General features: G+C 36.4%; 1 protein-coding gene across 10 annotated transcripts in view; it reads left to right on the forward strand.

The window, feature by feature from the left end:
* Positions 1-22,704, forward strand: part of LOC136853422 (uncharacterized) — a 574,979-nt gene that overhangs the window by 157,311 nt on the left and 394,964 nt on the right. The window contains exon 2 of one of the 10 annotated variants that reach the window (XM_067128968.1): positions 11,037-11,214. The exons of the other annotated variants lie outside the window; for them this stretch is intronic. The gene's annotated coding sequence lies outside the window, so the exon portion shown is untranslated. The remainder of the gene's footprint in view (positions 1-11,036; positions 11,215-22,704) is intronic. 10 annotated transcript variants of the gene reach the window in all.

The following is a 22,704-nucleotide window of genomic DNA, read 5'->3' on the forward strand; positions in this document are numbered from 1 at the left end:
TTATTCCACTGTACTTTATCACCGTCCACATTTCCCCTTTCACTATGTGTATGTGTTTATATATATATATATATATATATATATATATATATATATATATATATATATATATATATATATATATATATATATATATATATATATATATATATATATATAATATATATATATATATATATATATATAAACATATATATTATATATATATATATACATATACAGCATATATACACATACATACACATATATATATGCGTGTGTATGTGTACAGTATGTATTTGTGTGGCGCTTTGCTTGGGTGCTTGAATATTTATGAGCGTCATTTTCGAAGCGAAAGCTAGAGTTTCATTAATACAAAGCAGTGTTAATTATGTTCCATTTTTTCTATTTGGAAGTCAGATGAGTGGTAATTTTGTCAGTTTCGGAATTCTTTATTGCGCATATTCATGATTTTTACCTGAAATGAAAATGCCTTGCAATATTTAACGTCTAAGTTTTCTGTGTACAGTAAATACATTTTAAATGAATATTTATATTTAATTAATTATTTCTAGTTTGACATTTTTAATAGTTAATTCATTAGTAACTGGGTGACTTGGTGAATAACGGTTTTGGTTTTAAACGTGATTAGGCCTGCCTATGCTGAGTCATAAGCATCGGTATGTGCAATTAATCAATCAGTCAATGTATATATATGTATATGTATATATATGTGCGTGTGCTTGTGTGTGTGTATATATATATATATATATATATATATATATATATATATATATATATATATATATATATATATATATAATATAAATAATGCATGTGTATCCAGGTATTTTTGTGTGTATAACAATACAAACGCAATTCACCCACATCTGATTGCGTTATAGTTTGGCGAAATTTTCCTTATTTATCGGTCTGTGAAAAGTTATTTACCTTAATGCATTATGTTCTAAAAAAGCAAAATAACAGAAATAAAGTCAGTTTTGAGTTCACTCTACCTGATAACAAAGATTTTTTTTACTGAGAGGCACCAATAGTAAAGTTTTAGGGATATAAATTTTCTGGGCTTCTGGTCAAGAATATTAAGATATGTATATATAGTCTTTTAACAAACTGCTTTTTCCTAATGTATTTAAATGATATTCGTTACCTATTTAAGTGATCTGCCTATCATATATATATATATATATATATATATATATATATATATATATATATATATGAAATAAGGATACAATAAATAGTCAAACATGTAAATGGACTTAATGTTTGTCAATATCTGCAGGGTGTTGGTATGGAATGGATGAAAGTTTCCCCTGCTATTTTTCTGCTTTCTTGTCTTTCAGTTTAGTAAATGATTTATGTCATTATTCCCCCTAAATGCTCAATTTACCATTCAGCTGTTTATAATGACTCTCTCTCTCTCTCTCTCTCTCTCTCTCTCTCTCTCTCTCTCTCTCTCTCTCTCTCTCTCTCTACCCTTGTGTCCATTTTTATTACATATTTCTAAAACTTTGAAAACTAAAGCTATTCTAGACCACAGTGGCAGTATATAACACTTAGATAATTTGTATCATCTGCTGTGACCTTCCCTTTGTACTATCTCTTTTTTTATATATATATATATCGTGCTGTGATCTCGACCACGCAACTTTTCATTTTATGCTCCTGTTCTGATCTGGATACTTGTCATTATTTATTTTGCCGGTTGCTTTTTCTGTTAATATTTTTATAAAGTTAAAACGCAAATGGATATGTGCAGCTCTGATCAACGATAAGCCTGTTTTTACCCCTCCGATAGAGCTTGATACCGAGGATGATTTTTTTTTTTTTTTTTTTTTTTTTTTCAAAATTCGTTCATCTTTCATTTTATACTTCCTCATTTTCATTCGTGATGGATTAAAGTTTAATAGTCATAATCGAATTTAAGTGAATGGTGGCGGGATGTTCATGATGTTTTAATGAGAGCTACAGGAAGGCCGAAAGAAATAATAAGTTGGTTTACAAGAGCTGAAGCCTTGGCATTATTTAACTGGAAGAAGGGGTGTCTTTTTGCAGTTATAATTTTGAGAGGATAAACCTTCGTAATTATGGTATCCTAATCTGCTTCGTGCCCTTGCCTTCGAGGTCTTATAGAGATAGGAGTTACCCTGAGCCAAGAATGGTTTCTTGTAAGATAATCATTCAGCTTTGAATTAAGTACTTTATGGTTGCGTATGTTCCTTTCTGTGCAGTATTTTTCGTGTGTGTGCATTCATGTATGTAAACGTGCATCAATCGTAAATTGGAATTAGAGATAACCAGCGGATTAATGTGACCATCGGATATTATCCCTTAAGATTAATAGCTGCAGCTATCTATCATATCCTCTTTGAATTTAGTTTCGGTGTCTTCTTTTCAGTCCATGGACTGAACGAGGGTCATAGGCCAACTGTATATTAGGAGGTTCTGTCTGAAAGGCAGTTTTTGCGGTATACGTCACCTTTGCCACCCCTCCCCCTCCCGTGTAATCCATCAATAATTACTGCGGCTGACAAAGACTTGTTGTGGCAGTAAAATTATCCAATTATGCATAGCGGCTAATCGCATTAACCGTTCCGGCAAAAGGAAGCATTAGCATCAGACACACCGGGATGGCTCGAATTGAATTTCGTGTTCCAGATATGCTTTTTCGTAGGTTAATTTACGGAGCATAAGTAAGGTCTTTAGCCCGGACATAAGCTTGGTATATATATTTACCCAGGGTATGAACAGGGGCAATATGCCTTAGGCATTTTGTATCAAGTCTGTAGACTAATGCACTGGCGGGTGGGTGATACATTTGGTCTTTGTGTTTATGTGACTGTGTTCGGTTGGTTTATCCCCACTTTTATCTGGCCACACGTCTTTTTGTGTGGGGTGTTTGTGTGTGGGGTCGTGGTCACTTGGCAGATTGAATCTCAGTGTGGGCGTCTAAGAATTGTTGAATTTTTATTTAAGTAAAATTAATCACAGAGATGTGCACATAACTTGCTGATGAAGTTTTGTTACGGTAGCATACGTTCTGAATCGTGTTCTGTCATCCCTGAATAGATGTTCTTTTCTCCTGCTTGTATTCTCTCTCTCTCTCTCTCTCTCTCTCTCTCTCTCTCTCTCTCTCTGGACTATTGTAGTATAGTGATCACACTTACCTAACAAGCGAGAGGTTCGTGTGAGATCCCGTGGCAGGAAAGGAGCGATTCAGACACGTCCCTCATAATTATATGTGTGTGGGATCTTTTGGTCACTTCATTAAATCTGTGTAAATACATCTGAAATGTAATGAGTTCTTATAATCTTGATTCACGAACCACTATTATCCTTAGATGTTTCATTCGTCGAAAACCTACAATCTGAATTTAATAATGAAATGAAATTTTACTCCTCGGGAACCAAGGCTATAAGGCTTCATTGCAGTTGGCGTAATGTGCATTTAAAGAAGAAATTGGCACCGATTGGGAAGGCTATAACTTCAGTTTGAAATATTCATCCATTTCGAGTGTCGTAGACGGTGAGACCGACCGATGAAAATCAGATATACGGTAATTCATCGTGTGATGGAATGGGGTACAACACTAAAATAATGGCAGGTCGTATTGCTGCTCTTTGATAGCACCGTTAAAAGCGACGATTTTTTTTTCCAGTTCGAGAGACGGTGATTTAGGACGATAGGGCGGAACACTACCTTGTTGGGTCTCAGTTGAAATTGTGTAGCACATGTAATTGTAAAGATATAGGTATATAGATTAAGTCGCAGGCTACTGTCAATATCGCAAACTACTATTTGAAAAACTGCGTACCGTGACGTGTGTACAGTAGATACCCTGTTTCAGTATTTTGCTATGAGGAAATAAAGATACATTTATTAATTTTCTCACGGCGCAAATTACCGTATATACTAATTTGTTAGACGGAGTTTGAACTTTATCAAAATCTTCCCATTGCCAGGGGTCGCCATATACACCAAGTACCGGTATATAGTGCTAAGTTCTTATGACAATGGGGAACTTGCATAACTCCAGAGGTCATACCACGCGGTATTGTCTACTGAAACTTACGTAAGGTATGTTTGGGAAGCTGGATTGACAGTGACGAACTATTAAAATAGTAATTATAACGTACGTGTTATACATATCTCAAGATAGAGCATAGCGAACGAAGCTGACGGCCTACAAGTCTATCATTCTCTAACTGTGTCAGTGTTCAGTTCGGATACTGTGATTTCAAATCGGTGTAAGATGTTTTATAACGGTAGTTTTGTTTATGTGGTATTATATACGAAAGTTACATCAAATATAAACATCATTCAGAAAACTTCAGGCTGCTTGATCTTGTATGGTTGTGTGGAACGTTTGCCTCTCTCTCTCTCACCGTAAGTTACTGTTACTGTGAGAAATATTTCACATCATTAATGCAAATTAAGTTAAATAGACAATAGGGCAATAGAATACGAACACACTGTCCTTTTTTCCTTTGTATACAAAAGCCTCGCGAGGAGGAACAGTCAGTGGTATCAGATGAGGATAAAGATGTATTTAGAATTAAAAACAATGGGCCACTATTTGTAGTATTATAATGATCGTATTTATTTCAGAATATGTCAAAAGAAAAAATTGGATCGAACTTCTCCTTTAAAAGGGCAAATTACCACTCCGTCCTGGTGGAACCATCCTTTGCGTGTGTGTGTGTGTGTGTGTGTGTGTAAGTTTCTTTCCATCGGCTGCACTTGATACCCTCGGTGCAGGAAATGCTCGAAGTGGATGCTTTTGGTGCGTTTGGTAATGATTACTTTGAAGATGCGGTCGTGTGATGCTTAAGAGCCTCACGGAAGGACTTCTGATGCTTCAGATACTGATGGGTGTGGGAGGGTAAGGAGTCGAAAGGATGCTGATGTGACATCAGTGCATTTGATTCCTCTCTTCCTCTGAGGGTCAAGGTAGGAGGTCAGGGATGCTGAGAGACGCGGCAGATGGCGCAAGCGGTGATGCTGATGGTGGTAGTTATTGTTGAGATATAAAAAGGCGATTGTGATAGGTATAGGAGTGGTGGTGCTGAAGATGGTGGTAGTAGTGATGGAGGGTATGGTTTTTATTTTTTATGGCAATAATTATAATGTAGGTAAAAATGATGGTGTTATTGCCAAGATAACGATGACTGACATTGGATGATAATGATGGTAGTCGTAGTATGATAGCAATGACTGTGATGTAGTTAATAATGAAATGGAATTGTTAGTATCATAGCGGTGACTGAGGTACAGGTTTTAATGGTGATATTTGTATGATAGTGATGATTGAGAATGGTTACGATGTTGATATAATGATGAGTGACGATGATTGTGACGTAGTTGATGTTGATTAAAATCAATGAGTCATTCAGGATAGAGGTACTGGCGTTACAGGAATGATTGTGATTTAGGCGAGAGAGGTGAAAAGGTAGTCAGATAGCAGTGACCGAGATATAGGTAGTTTTGCTTGTGATAGTGTGGTGGTGATGATGATTATGATACAGTGCGTGATGTTGGTACGCCAACAAAGAATGTAATGTGTAATAATGATGGTGATGTTAGTATTTTTTTTATTGTATCTGTCCCTTCAGAAATGACAATAATTGAGCAATTTTGCAAACTTGTCATACATGCAGAATATCAATTACATTATGTTGCTCAGTATTTTTCTGCCCAAGAGAGTGTTGGAGATGCACGTGGTCATGACGATGATGTCAGTGCTGGTGTTAGTATGAAAGAGGTGGAAGGGGTTGCAGTTTTGTTTTTGTGTTACCGAATCACGTCTCGTCCCTCACGCCTTAGGAAACATAAAAGCTCCTGGCAGACGATCGCAGCCGCTCGTGTAATTGAATTACACTAAAGTCCTTGGCGTTGCTTCTCTGCTCTGGTAAAAAGATTACGAAAAAACGGGAAGCTTCTCAGGAGGAAGCTGACGATAATCGTTTTCATAATGTCAGTGATGGAGCAGATAATCCTTCTTCTCTTAAAACTTGTTATGGTTGCATTATACTTCATCTATTCAAGAAGTTGTTATTTATAACTATAAATATTAATTAGTATTAGTTAGAAAGTATGTCAGGTTTTTGAGAAATACCCACTGACAAATTAGGCCTTTTCCTCTAAAAGGGGTTGGCTTCAGAGATTAAACAACAAGTCGGTCGCTGCCTTGTTCATGCTTTAACTGGTGAACGAAGTATGAACCCCATATGTAGTAAACCTAAATCTTAGATTGCTGCCGTAGGAAGGGCATTCTGATACAACACGTCCCAAGGCAGAGAAACACTGAGTAGAGGGTCGTCAACTCCTCGTAGAAGGAAATACCTCCTAAACTGAGGCTGAGCCTTCCCTCTCAATGCCAACGACAACCACGTATGTCAGGTCAGTCTTTTTTCTGAAGACTGCTTTAGCGTTGGTATTAAATGGTGCTGCAATATTGATATCGCTGCCATATGATGTGCCAGTGTGTATGTGTTTTTTTTTATTAAGATATATTGTATCTTGAGGCAAATGAGTGCCTAGTTAGTGCCCGCAGATTCCTTTCTAGATGAGCCTCCTGTCGTGAGGCCAATAACTGTGTTTTTGACCTTTTTGGGATGGAGAGTCACCACATGGGTATGGACATGAGGTTTGCAGCCATATAGCCTGTACTGATGTTGCAAAAAATAAGGAAGTATTTTACATTTTATATATACCACATATCCCTGTGCCTTTTCTTGACCCAAGCAGGATACTGGTACCCTTTCTCATATGGGTTGACTGGTGGCTGACAGGCCGAGTTGAACCGTGGCCACCGGTTGAACGCCTGATTTTATGATGTGAGCAGAGTGCCCAACTTGCTGAGCTGTGGCATCCAGGAAAACCCCAACACCATTATACATAAACTTTTTGAACATCCATGAGGCAGGATGGGGGCCTATTAACATCATCTCATACTGTAGGTACTTGCTTCAAACAGGAAAGACACTAGTTGACGCGCCACTCCTTGTAAAGGAAGGAGGATAATATATATATATATATATATATATATATATATATATATATATATATATATATATATATATATATATACACACATATAGTGTGTGTGTGGATATATATGTCGTAAATTATGCATTTGTATATATTAGTGTGTATGCATCCTTTTGTTTGTCTGCCTGTATGCAGGAATATTAGAGGGAGAGCGGACTTACAGTATATTGAAAAATCCTCATTGATACTTTATTGCCCATCTCATTTTAGGGTTACACAGGGTTGTATTCCTTCATTTGTTGAATTCCCCATCTGCAGGAGAAACGCAAATAAAAAAAGGAAAGCTGCTGCATCGTATGACAGGAAGAGATATTAGTTTACGCATATATGATTCTCACTGACCTTGGCGTCATCCTCCTTGTTTTTGTGAGCGTTCATTTGACATCTGTCGAACGTCCTTTTCGAGAGTTGCATTACGTTCACTGAAGTTTTTTAGAATGTTTTCCTCCATCTGCATCGTCTCCTACTCCCCGCCCCTCCCCCCTGCCCCAGTCCTCCTGTAGGTAACGTCTGCTTGGCCTCCAGATGTACTGAAGTGTTTAGTCTGGGAGAAATTTGTTAAGTGTTTGTTAAGTAATGTAAATCTTTGCTTTTTTTTGTTGTTGTTGTCCCTTAGTAATACAGAGGGTTTACTTTTCATCTTTGAAGGTTAGATTATGTGGATAAATTTGCTGGCATGTTCGTGATTTTCCTGCTTTCGGAAAGAATGAAAAAGATCTTAACTGGAGTACATCGCCAGAGTTAGAGTAAAGATAGAGCTTCTAAATCCTCCTCTGTCGGTGGCAAGTTGGTTAGTGGCAGGAATCTTCATAGGTGTTTTTATTAACCCTTAGGAAAATTAACGAAATTATAAAATATTTCCGGATATCTTGATGAGTTCGGCAACACTTACTAATGAGAACTGGCAAATAGATGTTATTTCCTTCAGGGGAATTACTTTGCATGACGGTGTCTGAGCACTCAGGTCGCCTTGTTTCTTACAATCATTAAGAGAAACTTCCCAGAGTCCCTTCAAGTCACTGAACTGAAACGATGAAGCATTAGAAAAACTTGACTGAAAGTAAAATTACGTTGCACTTTAGAATCTCTCTCTCTCTCTCTCTCTCTCTCTCTCTCTCTCTCTCTCTCTCTCTCTCTCTCTCTCTCTCTCTAGAGAATAGCAAATCCGGCTCAGTTCTTGTAAGCAAAAAAAGTAATTGGGTACTTCTGGGGAAAAGTGTTGAGGGCAATCGGTTCTCCTAAATGTTTTGAAAGTAAGTTGGACCTACTTCAAAGAAAAAAACGAAGATAAAGGAGTTCGGAGTTGGATAGTTGCTGGAATTGGAAGAACAACCGACTTTTAATTGAATTAATCTTGACGCAGCTAATTCAGCAAGGTTTCAAGTGGGTATCTCACTTAATGTGAGAAGTAAATGTGAAAATTAGCCCTTAGTTCGTATACAGCGATGCAACAATGACCAGGTGGGTTAATGAGATGCTCATGTCAGGGTCTTAGGAAAACTAATCGTTGTAGTTCATATTATAATAAACCAGTTTGTTGCTTTAATTTATTCGAGGAGATCCATGCTTGTGGCACAGTGGCATTTCTTGTATTGCCCTTGTTAAACCCCCGTCCTTGAGACCATAAGCTCTGAATTCAAATGGTGTGTCTCTGCAGAACGTCATCCGTTTGCTGTATTATTTTCATGTCAAATCTATGTCGGTATTCTGAAAGTTCATGGTTAGTTTTCTCAAACTGAGCGTTGTTGACCTTTGATATTGCATCGCCGTAAATATGCTGTAAAGAGTATGGCAAGGAATACTGTTTATTACCACTGAGTGTCAAACACACGCTTGTGTAGGCTGTAACCAGTTGAACTATCGTGAGATCCCGCCCCCTTGTCGCGGCCACAGCTGTGCATGCTAATCCGAGGACCTCTTCTCATCCAGCCAGCCAGTTTTTACGTAAAGGTCAGTTATTTAAGCAAGGGCTCGTCTCAGATCTATTCATATTCTGGTTGCGGGTCGAGTAACCTTTGTGGGGTGTGTATTTTAGTATAGTCTTAGCTGCTCTGTGTATGCAGTTTTGTATTACAGGCCTATTCACAGGTGCTTTTATAAAACGCACTTCAGTTCACAAATCATATGTTTGCATGTACATAGTAATATGCATTTACGGACTGCAGGTTTTCCTTTCACATAAATACATATACAAGATAGTACACGTCCCTATGTATTGTAAGAATATATTAAGATATTAACTACAGATATCAGTTTACTGCCACGGGACCGTATGTCAGTCTCGGCAGCAATTATAGGAAATTATTCGATTTCCCATAATGATCATTAGTGATTATTACACCACGGTTTGCTAATTACTACTTCTGATTAATGACTGGAGGGTTGATGCCTTTGCGTCGCGATGATTTTTTTTTTTTTTTTAAGATGATAGTGAGTGTTTGTCTCTGTCATGTATTTGTTTGTCTATTTAGTATTTGTTTACTGTCTTTTTATACATGCATTTTTTATGGTTTTAGTTTTTCCGGTTGCAAACATGATAACGATCGCTTGCAGATTGAAAGGGCTGTGCATCATTTTGTTGGCTTAAAAAACAAACGAAAAAGTTAATAGGAAATTATCTTGTTTTACTGTGATTGGGTGAGGTCGATTATAGTTTTGTGTATAGGAGCGAATCGGTGTCATTACAAATGTCGAAGGTTGATTGATTATTTATTTTCATGAGTTGGTCTAACTGTTTAGTAAGTGAATTTGAAAGAGATTGATGATACTTAATGGAATATTGGTCTTTCCGAGAAAAATTATTCTTTGTCTGTTTCGATTTTCATCAAATGTTAAGCAAAATATAATAAGTTACGGAATTATGAAATAATTCCATAAGTTATGCATATGTTAAGGTACAGAATTATGAAGTAATTCCATAAGCAACATTCACGTTTCTTGTAGTTATGTGTTCTCAAAGAAACAAATTGTGTGAAGACGTTAACGTCAGCTATTGTTCCAGGGTCTGAAGAATACCAGACCTTGTATCGTTCATAGGAAACGCAAAGCCTTTCGCAGAGTAGAGGTCGCGTCAGTTACTGTCCACTTCAAACGTGATTTTAGACGCTTCCGCCGTATCGATCGATTGAAACTTTCGGTTTTTGATCCCAGTTCGGCCTGAGGTCATAATAGAATAGCTGCTGGACCTGCCAGTGCATAAGGCTAAGGTATTATTGCAAGTGTGCACACGTCTGTCTTAAGGGATCTTGAAGCGATATTTTCATTTGATATGAGTTTCGTTTTGGATCATCAGGGGTTTTCATTCAGTTTTTTATTTTTTATTTATATTTTTGGCACCTTAGTTTCCGGAAATTTAACACATTTTTCGTAGAAAACATGCTCAAGATGTACTTGTCGTTATTAATCAGTTAAATTTTTTTGCTAAATTTTGTGTTAAATTATGGAAATCGTAATGTCTCTAGTCATCCAATATAGTATTTTGGTCAGTCCATCAAGCAGTTAAATTTTAAAATAAGGAAACTTATCACCCATTGCGTGTTCCTGATAAGCCTAGTACACATTGTATCTCATAACACGGGTCGCGACATGATCTTTGAATGCGGATGGCTATGAAAACGCAGGCTATTGTCCATACCTAAATCAAGAGAACCCGCTCTGCTCTTACGTCACTCATAAGGCAGAATGATCGGCAGGCAACAAGAGCCATTTTTTATAGAGAGTGGTCGTTTTATCTTCCTGCATGAAGAAAATTTAAATGAAAAATGCAAGTATAGCTCAAAAAGAGACCTTTGTAAGAATTTTAGGCAAACCTTTTGAAAGTGAAAACCCTCAAAATCTCTGCTTTTTGTACCTATTCGCGCCTTAATTCGCAACATGAGGCATAGAGTGGAAGGCCCTTTCAAGTATGCTGATACCTTCATGCTCTTTATCCTATAGGAATAGAAGTCTGTCGACACTTATATTTATCTCTCGCCTCTTTTCATAGGTAGAGGGAGCCGGCAACTCTGGTATTTTCTACCGCAGTCCTGATGCAATGAGAAAATGATTATTGTAAGAAAAGGATGTAGACAGATCCGCCCATTGAAAGATGGAGAAATCATTTAGAACGAGCGATACTTTATTTCTGTTATGTACCGTGTCCCTCTGTCTGCTAAGAAAATTAAGTAAGTCACTACTGGAATGAGTAATTAAATTTCGTAACTAATGGGCTCTTTTGTCTTAGCATGACTGAGAGTTCGTGTTAGGACTGCACTACAAAGACCATAACCTTGAATCATTACTTGCAATCTGTTAGTCATAAAAAGCTTACTGTCGCGCAGACCGCTACAATTAAAACTGAATGGTGTAATTAGGCGGACTTTTGTCAAAGTAGTAATTGCATTTTCAGTTGCACATTTCATGATTGCGGTTATGGTTGGTATCTCCTGTAATTAAATTCATGAATTAATTAGGGATACAATTCAGTTTTTGGAGTGATTCCCTAGGTGGGTACACATACAGACACGCACATACACACACAACACACACACACATATATATATATGTGTGTGTGTTTAGTGTAGATGTGTGTGTGTGTTTTCAGCATTAAGCCGTTTCTTCACTCGGGGCCAATGCAGCGGAAATGTCACTTTGTCACTTTTATACGTTCATGCTTTAACTGCTTTATCGTAGATGGAACCCCTTGAACTATAAAATCTACATCCGTTGCTTCTACACATATAGAGAGAAGGCTCCGCGCCAGCGTTTCGAATCCCCCAACACGCATTGTTCCAAATTCCCTCCATCTTGCCTGCTCTCTCGCGCCTCCGAAATATTAAAGCTCTTCCTTTTCAGTATATACCTCTTTCAACCCAGTTCTCCAGCGCTTCATAGGTCTTGCTCTTTTCATCTGCTTCACCACTTTCGAAATGTGCAATTTTTGCTAACCTGCCCATTCCTTCCACATGGCCGTACCATATCGGATTACTATTCCATGCTTACACCTACGCTAAACTGTTAACAACTTACTTATGTCTGCATTTCTCATTCTTTCAGTTCTTACGATGTATCTACTTCGCAAAATATTCATCCAAACAGCTTTCAACCTTTTCGTTTCGCATCCAGCCTGGATCGTTCACTTATACATACATATATATATATATATATATGACATATATATATATATAAACATATATATATGTATATATATACATATATACATGTATATATTGTATGGAGTATGATTTTTGTTAGATAAATGCAGTGAAATGTGTAATTAATTCCCTGGCCTTCTATATTTGCCGGCATATACATTATCTGGTCTAATATGAATTTTTATTGGAAATTATCAAGATTTTCTTTTGTTGAATTACTTTAATTTGGTGAACAATTAATGATTGAAAACTCGGAATTGTAGTCGTTATGGTCTGTTTGTTTTATTTTTTATTTGTTTTGTCAGTTTTTGTGTAATTAAATTTGATTAAACTTTACTTAATTCTGTCTGTTTTTCTATAATTAGTTTTGAGATTAATTCGGTCTTTGTATTTTTATTTATGATATTTTAGCATCGCATTTCTTTATTATGGAGTTTTTCCTTATTAATCTCTCATCCCCACATGGAATATACCTTATGTGATTCTTCCACCTCGTGTATAATTATGTTAGCTGGTTTCTGAATCACACTTGGATGAGATGTGCAGTGGTTTAAGCTTGAAGGATAAATTGCCCATTTTTTGCAGTTTTGAGATTAAACATGATCAAAGAACCGAATAAAAAAAAGTAAGAAAGATGTGCGAAGAAAGATGAAGTGATAATGAGTCTGCTATGAATGATGTCTAGCCCCATTTATCTTCCGAACCTCTGGAGATTTGCGTATGTCATTAACATTCTCTCTCTCTCTCTCTCTCTCTCTCTCTCTCTCTCTCTCTCTCTCTCTCTCTCTCTCTCTCTCTCTGCGATAACCATTAAAAGCTGTTCCTTCGAGGTTATTGCCTCTTAATATAATTTCCTGTTCGGTGATGTGGTCTTCCGCCGAAGAATTATGATCGTGATTTCTTTGTGGTATTTTTGTTTTTGATAACGTTCACTCAGATTCTTTGAATAATAATAATAATAATAATAATAATAATAATAATAATAATAATAATAGTTTTAGCAGCCAAAACATAAGTTCGTCGTTTGATCGAAGATGTTGAGCCTTGTTGAGTGTGGTCGATGCTTGAATAGGTGATATCTCTGGGTGACAGGACTTTGCAGTTATATAAGTCTTTTACGATCAAGGTAGGGAGCGGCACCAACAATTATGCGATGCCGCATTGAAAGTTCAAAAGCGCCATCCGTATCACTGCATCTCCTCAAAAGCAAAAAAGTAATAAATACATAGAATAAAATTTTAGTCCACCAAATATGAGAAACAAGAGAATAAATCTCTTTTATTATTTAATGTACCCCGAGTTATGTTATAATGGACTTTTATCAGATTTCCATTTGTTTGTTTTATTGTGGCAAAGCTTTTAACCGTAAAAATGTGCCTCTACCACAACTAGGGTTGATTTTTTAGAACACTTACTATCTGTAACTATGTGCGGAGTTATCAGAATTACTTGGGCTGTTCTGAAAGTTTTCGCTTTGTCATTTTTGTTATCATTGCTGAAAATAAAACCTTATATTGATGGTAGTGTTAATAAGCCTTGGACTGATTACAAATATGAGTTTATGAATTAAAAAAAACTGAAACTTGTTGAAAATAAAAAAAAAAAAAACTACGTACTTTTTCAGTTAACTGACTCCGGTACGAACTTTGTAAAATGATGACGCAATAGCAGGTTCTGACCTCCATTACGGTTTCGTAAGTATCATTCCTACGTCGATGCAGGACAATTAAGACGCTTTCAAGATGAAGATAGCATTACATGGCCTGGCGGTAATAACAGAGGAGAGGAGAAAAAGTAGCAGCATCATGACCTTGACCCAGTTTCAACGCTTCATGAATAGCTGCGTGAAATTTTGTATACATACGTTCATACACATGTAAATATATATATATATATATATATATATATATATATATATATATATATATATATATATATATTGTATATAGTTGTATATATATACAGTATATAATGTGTATAAACAAAAAATTCATGCCTCGCAACAATGTACAGTACCATGATGGATAGGCTACTGCCAGAAAGTAAAAATACTGTGTAGATCACGATAACAGGAAAACACAATAACTAAAGGACGATTGGTGAGAATTACCATGGCTTGTCGTCGGTTTTCTGACATCAGTAGAAATCTTGACGTCTCTAAAGATTCCTAATAGCCAGTGGACGCTTTTTAGGATCTTCATAAGGTGCAGTTTCAATGTCGAAACAAGCTGTCGTTTTATAGAGCATCGTTATTAAATAATGTAAACGTCTCTTTGATATTTGCCTTGTCCTTTACCACTGTAACCGTGGTCAACGTATTGTCAGATGTAAAAATAAAAAAAGACCATGTAAAGTAAAAAAAAAAAAAAGAGAGAGAGAGAGAGAGAGAGAAAAATTTGCAAGATAACAAAAGAGGTGTAGTTTGGGTGTTATTTGAGAGAGAGAGAGAGAGAGAGAGAGAGAGGCGGGGGAGCCAAAATGGAGCAGTTACCTACACTGTGATAGCTTGTAAGTTATTTTGAGCTTCATGTTATAAAGGGATACGTCGCTTGAATATGGTAGTCATTTGCTCATTGCACATTCCTTATCACTGATGGAGTATTTTATTGTATTCCTGTCGTTTTATTAAATCTCATCCAGGTGCCGGTAACATATATACAAGGAAGGAAATTTTGCCTATTTCCCACTAGTGTAAATAATGAATAATTGTGACTTCAAGAGCAATTCCTTTTAGAGAAAAGAAAGTGTGGAGGGGAAATTAACTGACGATCATTTGTAAAAGGGGGAGAGCAGGACCCATGCTGGGCAAATCCCACAACGGTCCCTCCAATTGGTCGTTTGCGCCTCGTTTGTACCGCCGCTGCGGATTTAGTGACATCGGTGGGAACCTCAAGGATTTAGAAAGAATGGTTAGAAGGGGCGTTATGGCTTCTTGGACACCAGAGAGAGAGAGAGAGAGAGAGAGAGAGAGAGAGAGAGAGAGAGAGAGAGAGAGAGAGAGTCTATCTTAAATGAAGGGTCTGTAATAACTCGAGTATGGAGATGATACGAATTTTACGTAGTCCAGTTTTATGATAAGTAGCCTATTAATGAAATATAGAATTTGGCCAAAGGCCAAGCGATGGGACCTATAAGGTCACTCAGCAATGAAAGGGAAATTGACAGTAGAAAGGTTTTTAGAGTTGTAACAGGAGTAAAACCTCGCAGTTCCACTACGAAACAATTGTTAGGAGAGTAAGATGAAAGAAAGAGAATATAAATGGAGGTAGCTTAAAATGAATAAAAGGGTTGCAGCTAGCGGCCGAAGGGACGCAGCAAAGAACCGTAAGTAATGCTTACAGTTCACCGCTCGAGGTGCACTGGCGGCACTACTCCCATACGTGGATGATAAGTATATTGACAAGTACATTAAGGAAGTGAATGATCGCAGTATTCTGAGAAAATGTAAGATATATCATCGAAGCTTTTATTGTCTTTAAGGTGCCTTCCAGCTCTTTTGGCAAGGGCCATGACACCTCGTAAGAAGACCGGGTCGGGTCTCCATCCTGACTGATCTGGAAGGTGCGGCTCTAACGCAGTCGACGCCCAGGTCAGTGGATGTCACGAGTCAAGTTGGAGTGTAACGAACGATGAAAGAGTCGTTTTTGGTTTATTTTTCAGCCTACGAGACACTAAATCTTATTTTCTCGTAACACCCATAAATTCAGTATTGTTTTTCTGTCTGTGACTCGTATTTCCATTTTGTTTTTATATTATACACTTCCCATTGAAAGCGTATTCTTTTATGAGGGCTTTGAAGCTGGCCACCTTATACTGATGAATAACCGATTTTTACTAGTCACCTAATTAGAATGTTAGATAATCTCTTTAGACGATTGCCTGATTGACTTGAATGTCCGTTAGTAAAAGATTCTTGAAATCATCTGTTTTTTTTTAAAATTATTTATTGTTTTTCAATTTTGTTATGGTTAGTTAATTGCATAGTCCTATGTTTTTTATTCACTAATGGTTTTATACACTGCATAATAATTATTTAAATGAATATACTGGTAAAATTTATACCCACACTGGATATGGTGATGTCCAGCCACATGTCACATATGCAAGCAATCAGTACCCTTCTCCCTTGACTGAGTATTTTGAAACGTTCGCCTCGTATACCTTTGACCGGCGGGGTCATGTTTCCCTCAACAACCCTCGTCCAAGTCTGACCAGACTCACAAGTCACTTTCGGATTGTTTTGACATGGTAATTAAGAGTCTCCAGACGCCAGTACATATTTCCGAACAGTCATTCAAGAATCGTAAGGTGTGGTTTCATGTTACAGATTGCTGTTGGGTCGTTTTATCCCCTGTCAGTTAATTTCGAAGGCCGTTAGGGACCGTGATTGCTTGTCATGTGATTTAATTGGATATCTCGAGAACGTATTAACAGACTTGATTGAATTCTCTAGACCAGGTGGGTCTTGGGTCATTATGTAGACTATTAAGTCTGTATTGTGTTCGTGTTATGGGATATTGTGTGTGGTTAAATATTGCGAATGAAAACACAAATACGGGAAAGTGGTTATGGTTTAAGACGGAAAAGATAAGTTCTGAATGTAATCCAAGTGAATTTCTCTAAGGCTTTATTTGGGTTCTTGCTACCCGCAGAACCAGTCTTCTTCAGTTGATTTTATAAGTGGCATTGTGCTCTTTCTTATCTTGATTTAGGTTGGCTGATATGTACTGCAGGCGTAATTGACTTTTGTGCTGTATAAGAGATTTTACAATGTTCACAGCATTTTTGAAAAAGTGAGGATAATATTTTATAATTGTATTTAATATAATTCATGTCCATAGGGTGTAACAACACCAAATACCATCAGCATTTCAGTTGTTTAGAAGTATTATTTTGTATTTAAATTACAAAAATATGATGGGGATAGTGTATTTTATTTAATCATTTGTTAGGTGGTCTTTTTCACCTTCCCCGATGTGGTATTGTAAGTAAGAAGTTTGGAGAACAATTGTGAGTATGTACCAAGTGTTTGTTAATTAAGCAGAATTCTTAAGTTCCTGCTGTAAACTATTTCCTCTTTGTACTGAGGTTTTGTGTTCACTTTTCAAGTGTTGTAGAGAACGCATAGGAAATGACCCTGGTTGTGCTCTTCCTGTTTTTTAAGAGGAGAAATCTCAGTTGCTGAGGTGAGAACTGGGTGAGCTTTGTTTCTCAAGTCTCAGAACTATTGTCAGTTCTTAGAAACATTATTAACATGATTAGCTTACCCTCATTCCATTAGTCATGTTGTGACTAGTGTTCAGGGGTTTGTTTCTCAAGTCCGAGAAGTTATTTCCATGTTGATGAACGATTAATAAAGTAATTGTTCGTTCTTTGGAAAACGTTGTATTTTGGATCCAACCACATGAGGTGTCTGGTAACCTCTAGGAGAGAGTGTTTTTTTTTTCATACATGTTAGATTTCTGTCTCCCATTCTGTTTTGTTTTGTTATGAGAATTAATTTTCAAATTGCGAAATCAATATATTCTCTCTTCTTTTCTTTATTCAAGTTGTTTCTACCTTTATATAAAACGTATAGTCAGTTTATGGTATTTTTTATTATAATTTACGTTTGGTCTTTTTTGAAATATAATTTTTTTAATGGTTATGTTACCCATTAATTTTACTATATGTCCTTTTTGAAAGAGTACTTACAGTATGGAAGTTGGGAAAAAATTTCTATATCTTCATTGTCTCCGCTAAAGAAGAGCGCATTCACAGAATATCTTATTCCCTTGACGTGTGTTTTTCTTTTCCGAAGAACACATTAACTGAAGTAACACTTCCTGCCACCCGCTTGGACATGTGCTTTGTGGTTCTGAAAGGAAATGACGATCGTTCGCATTTAATGTCATGGAAATGTGTTTATCCATGAAAAATGCAAATTCTGTGTTTTGGAAAAGGACTTCTCTCGTTTCGAGTGACGTTTCCTGGTGGGTGCGAAAAGCTGCCAGGAAATGCTGTGTGTGTTTGTGAGAGAGAGAGAGAGAGAGAGAGAGAGAGAGAGAGAGAGAGAGAGAGAGAGAGAGAGCACTCTCCAAAGCTTCATGTAAGGAGAAACGAAATGGGGAGTTCCTCTCTTGTGTCCTTCCCAACGCCATTGTTTATTAGTGTGATTACCAAGGCATCATGATCCTCATAATTGTTTTATTGTTAATGTTGTTGTTGTTGTATTTGTGATGGCTCAACTGTGTAAATAGTAGCACGCAAATTTCAAAGAAAATTCATTTTTCCTGTAATTAAGTTTTATTCATCTCTGTTCATGTATTTCAGTGACGTTGTCAAAGCACTTGGAAGGAAAAGAAAACAGACACTGTAGAACTTGCAATTCGTGAAAAATATTTCTGACTTCATTTGATGAATTACGGTGTTTTTTTATTTGAAATTATTTTAGCCTGGTATATATTAATTTCGTTTGAATGTTCGCAACACTTGAATAGTATTACTGAAATAATGCACTGAAAGATATGCTGTAGCGAGTGAGTTAGGCACATGACAGCTTTTTAAATATTGTAACAAAAATAATGTCGTGTCCACTCTTTGGCAACTATGTTTTTATTTTGTGTTTGTTCTCTTGCATTAGGGTTAACATTTTAGTTGATTTATATTCTCTGTAGAATTTGTCGACTTTTGGAATTTGTCGACATAGTTTCTATGCAGCCAATGATAGATAGTTTGTTTCAGACTCTCAAAGATTTATCTACTTATTTCTGACTCTGTGAGATGTATCTACTTATTTCAGACTCTGTGAGATGTATCTGCTTATTTCAGACTCTGTTAGATGTATCTGCTTATTTCAGACTCTGCGAGGTTTATCTGCTTATTTCAGACTGCGAGATTTATCTGATTCTTTCAGACTGTGCGAGATTTAGCTCTTACTTCAGACTCTGCAAGATGTATCTGCTTATTTCAGACTGCGAGATTTATCTGCTTAATTCTCGTGTGTTGTTGATTACCATGATCCTACCAATATTTTATGTTGTTATCCTTGATATCATGACTAACCATGATCTGAAAGATGGAGAATCTAATGAAATATGTATTACTTCATTCCAGAAGATTTTCAGTCTACTTCGAAGATGAAAGCGCAAACTGTTTCAAATCAGAGGTCAAGTGGCTCGTAAACAACCCTCAGGTTGGGCGTATTTGCCGAAGAATTTTCACCTAATTTCTGATGAATATTTCTTGATTTGTTGATGAATTATTCGTGAATTTTAGTGCGTTTGATGTGGTGCCTTGTTTATCCTTGCAGACTTCAAAGTAGTTAAAGCGTCGATGGAAGTGGAATTAGCTTTTATTATTTGTTTCTGGTTTTTGCATTGATACCGAGCAGTTACTCCTCATAGTTTCTTCCGTCAGATTTTCTTTTTTAATAATTTCTCCCATGGTGGATTGGGTACATGTATTTTTGGAGTTATGAAAATAAGATTATATGTATATACATTATATGTATATATATGTACGTATGTATGTATTTATACATACAGACACACCTACACACGTATAGCGTACATATATATGTGTGTGTGTTTACACATACATACATACACACACACACGCGTGTGTGTATATATATATATATATATATATATATATATATATATATATATATATATATATATATATATATATATATATATATATATATATACATATATATATATACATATATATATATACATACAGTATATAAACAGAGTGTGTTACTTAACATAGTGTTATGGTTTGCGTATAAATGATAAAAGGTTAGTATTTTGTGTTGCTCAGATTAGAGTAACTTCGTGGGCTTGGCTTTTGCGTTAAACCCTAGTACAACACGGTTATACTGCGGGTTCATTCGTTCGTACAAAGCAACTTTTTTTTTCTGAAAAACACATCATGTTTACCCATTTTTTTTCTTTGAACCATCCTTGTTCCTACTGTCTTTTTATTATTATTGAAGACGTATAAATGCTTGTATGAATAGCTGCGTTCGTGCAACGAAACGTTTTAGTTTGGCTGTTAGTCGTATCTGCGAAGCCATTCACTTCAGTAAAATGTGAGGACTTGTCCAACCTTTTTTTTTATATCAAACCTCAGTCCTGATGAAATTTATCGACACTATTTTCAGTAATTACGTTGTTTTAAGTACAATTATTTACTTGCTCACGTGAGAGCTGTAGAGCTCAGATTTTACCCCAGGTGGAAATAGGCCCTTTTTCTTTTACATAAAAGGGAATAGTATAAAAGATTCTTTGTCTCTGAGTAGGCGCCTTCGTACTTGACCTGTCGCGCGTGATTGATCTCTGAAGAACATGTCTAACGTGAAAGCCAGACTGCCTGTGCTAGTGGGTTTACTTTAGAAGGAATCTCCATGTATTGCAAATATCCTGTAGGTGTTCCTCATCCTTGAGCTTTCGTTGGAAAAATTTTTCGTATGATTGATTAAGGTGATTGAATAAATACGACACCGAATATTTTTTTGTTCAGTCCTTTCATGGTTTTTAATAATAAAAATCTTTTCAGAGTTATCAGTTTAAGTTTTTATGGTCTTTTTAGCCTACGAAAACTTTTCATAATACATGACAACCGCATTCGCAATGCTAGGCATACAATTATTTTGTACTGGGGTTTTGAATGTGCTGCAGGAGAGAAGAAATCTATAAAAGTTGATGTATTTCATAGAGAAAGCTGCCTGCTTTGGTAGTTAGTGAGATAAAGATAAAAGGGCACAAACTAATCAGATTAAAGCCATACATTGTGTACAGCCAGTAATAGCAGTAAAAGAATTCTCGAATGTACAGAACAGCTTCTTCATACGTGGCTTTTTTCTCTCTCACTGAATTGCCACTTACATTATCATCCATTGATATCACATGAAAAAGCGATTTACAATGTCATCTTTACTTATCACCTGTAGAAACATACGAGAGAGCTTTGTATGAAAGTATGCTTGAAGGCATAATTGGTTAGGCATATACCGACATCTGAGTGGAAGAAAAAAATATTATTTTGCTATTGCATGATTAGTAATGCTAGCGCTTGCCGCTCCGAACCTCTTAGTTGTGAGTTCAAACAACTTGAGGCTGAAACTTAATCTCACATTCAGTCACCAGTTCCATTAACATTCTTAGGTATGACTTGAAAAGTTATTTACAGTGTCAACCATGCTGGCATGTAAGTCATCGTTCAATAAAAATATGCTTGAAGAAGCTCAAGTGGTAGGCACAGATGCGGCATTAACATCTGAGCATCAGAACAAAAACTTCTCTGCCTTGACGTGGCTGGTAATGCTGTGTTTGTAGCTCTTAGCATCTGGTTTGCAATTTATGCTAATTTAATTGCCAGTTACATGAACATTCACATATATCACGTGAAAGTGATTTACAATGTAATTTGTTCTTGTGTTTGAGGGAGCTTTGTATGAAAGTATGTCTGAAGCCAGCAGTGGGTCGGCACTTACATGACACTGATTTCTGAGATCTAGAAAGAAAAAGCTCTTGGCTGTGCCGTGGTCAGTAATGCTCTGTGCTTATAGTTCGTTGCATTTTGGTTTTGAGTTCATACCACTAGAGGGCAGATATTTTTCTCTCATTTAATTGCCATATTATATGTTTGTGTGTGTATGTATGGGTTTGTGTTTTTCGCATACTATGTATTTTTTTTTTTGCTGATAATGATGATTATCATGTTTTCGCTTTTGACATTTTGTTTTGTGAAAGAGACCTTAGAAAATTTAAAACTTTAATTTTTCTTATCCGTAGGCCTTATACTGTGGGGTAAAAAACCTGATAAAAATCGTTTGTATATCAGAATTGGAGCACGATGACTTGACGGGGTTCGTGTTATCATAAAGGGAGGTGTTATAGTCGACGCCCCTTTGAAGAGAATGAAAAAAGACCATCTCCGGGATGCTGTAACCTCCCCCGTCATCTCTCGTTTTAATCCTAGAGTCCTAGGGTTGATCTCTTGTGCGTTGTAGGCGTGACTCGAACACGATGTTGTGGATTTAAAGATTCTGACATTTTAGCAGTGTTTATTAGCAATGCGATACAGGTAAAGAATATTTAACTGAAAGCATTCAAGTACAGATATCAAGTGCGTTTTAAAATGAATTTGGGACTAAAAAATATTGCTCAAGATACGAAGATCGTTTGCTCTGGAATTTTATGCTAATGCATATAAGCCACACCCAGTGGTGTGAAATTATTGTTCGTGTTTTTGTTTGGTGATTTGCTGGTTTTAGTGCTCCTAAGTGCGACATTCAGCGAGTTTGTTAAGCATTTTCAGTAGACAAGCAAGTGTTTAATGCCGTTTGATTTTTCTATTTCCTTGGCACTCTGAAACTTCTGACCATGATTTTATAAGCTTCCAGGTTAAACGGAATATTATAATTCGCTTGTTTAGTTTAATTAAGGCCACACTGGCAACATTTATGAATAAACGCTTATTTTCATTACGTGCGTGTTTATGATGATATTGTAAAGGCTTTGCCATTTTGTC

This window comes from Macrobrachium rosenbergii, chromosome 27 (genome assembly GCF_040412425.1).
Source record: "Macrobrachium rosenbergii isolate ZJJX-2024 chromosome 27, ASM4041242v1, whole genome shotgun sequence".
Lineage (NCBI taxonomy): Eukaryota > Metazoa > Arthropoda > Malacostraca > Decapoda > Palaemonidae > Macrobrachium > Macrobrachium rosenbergii.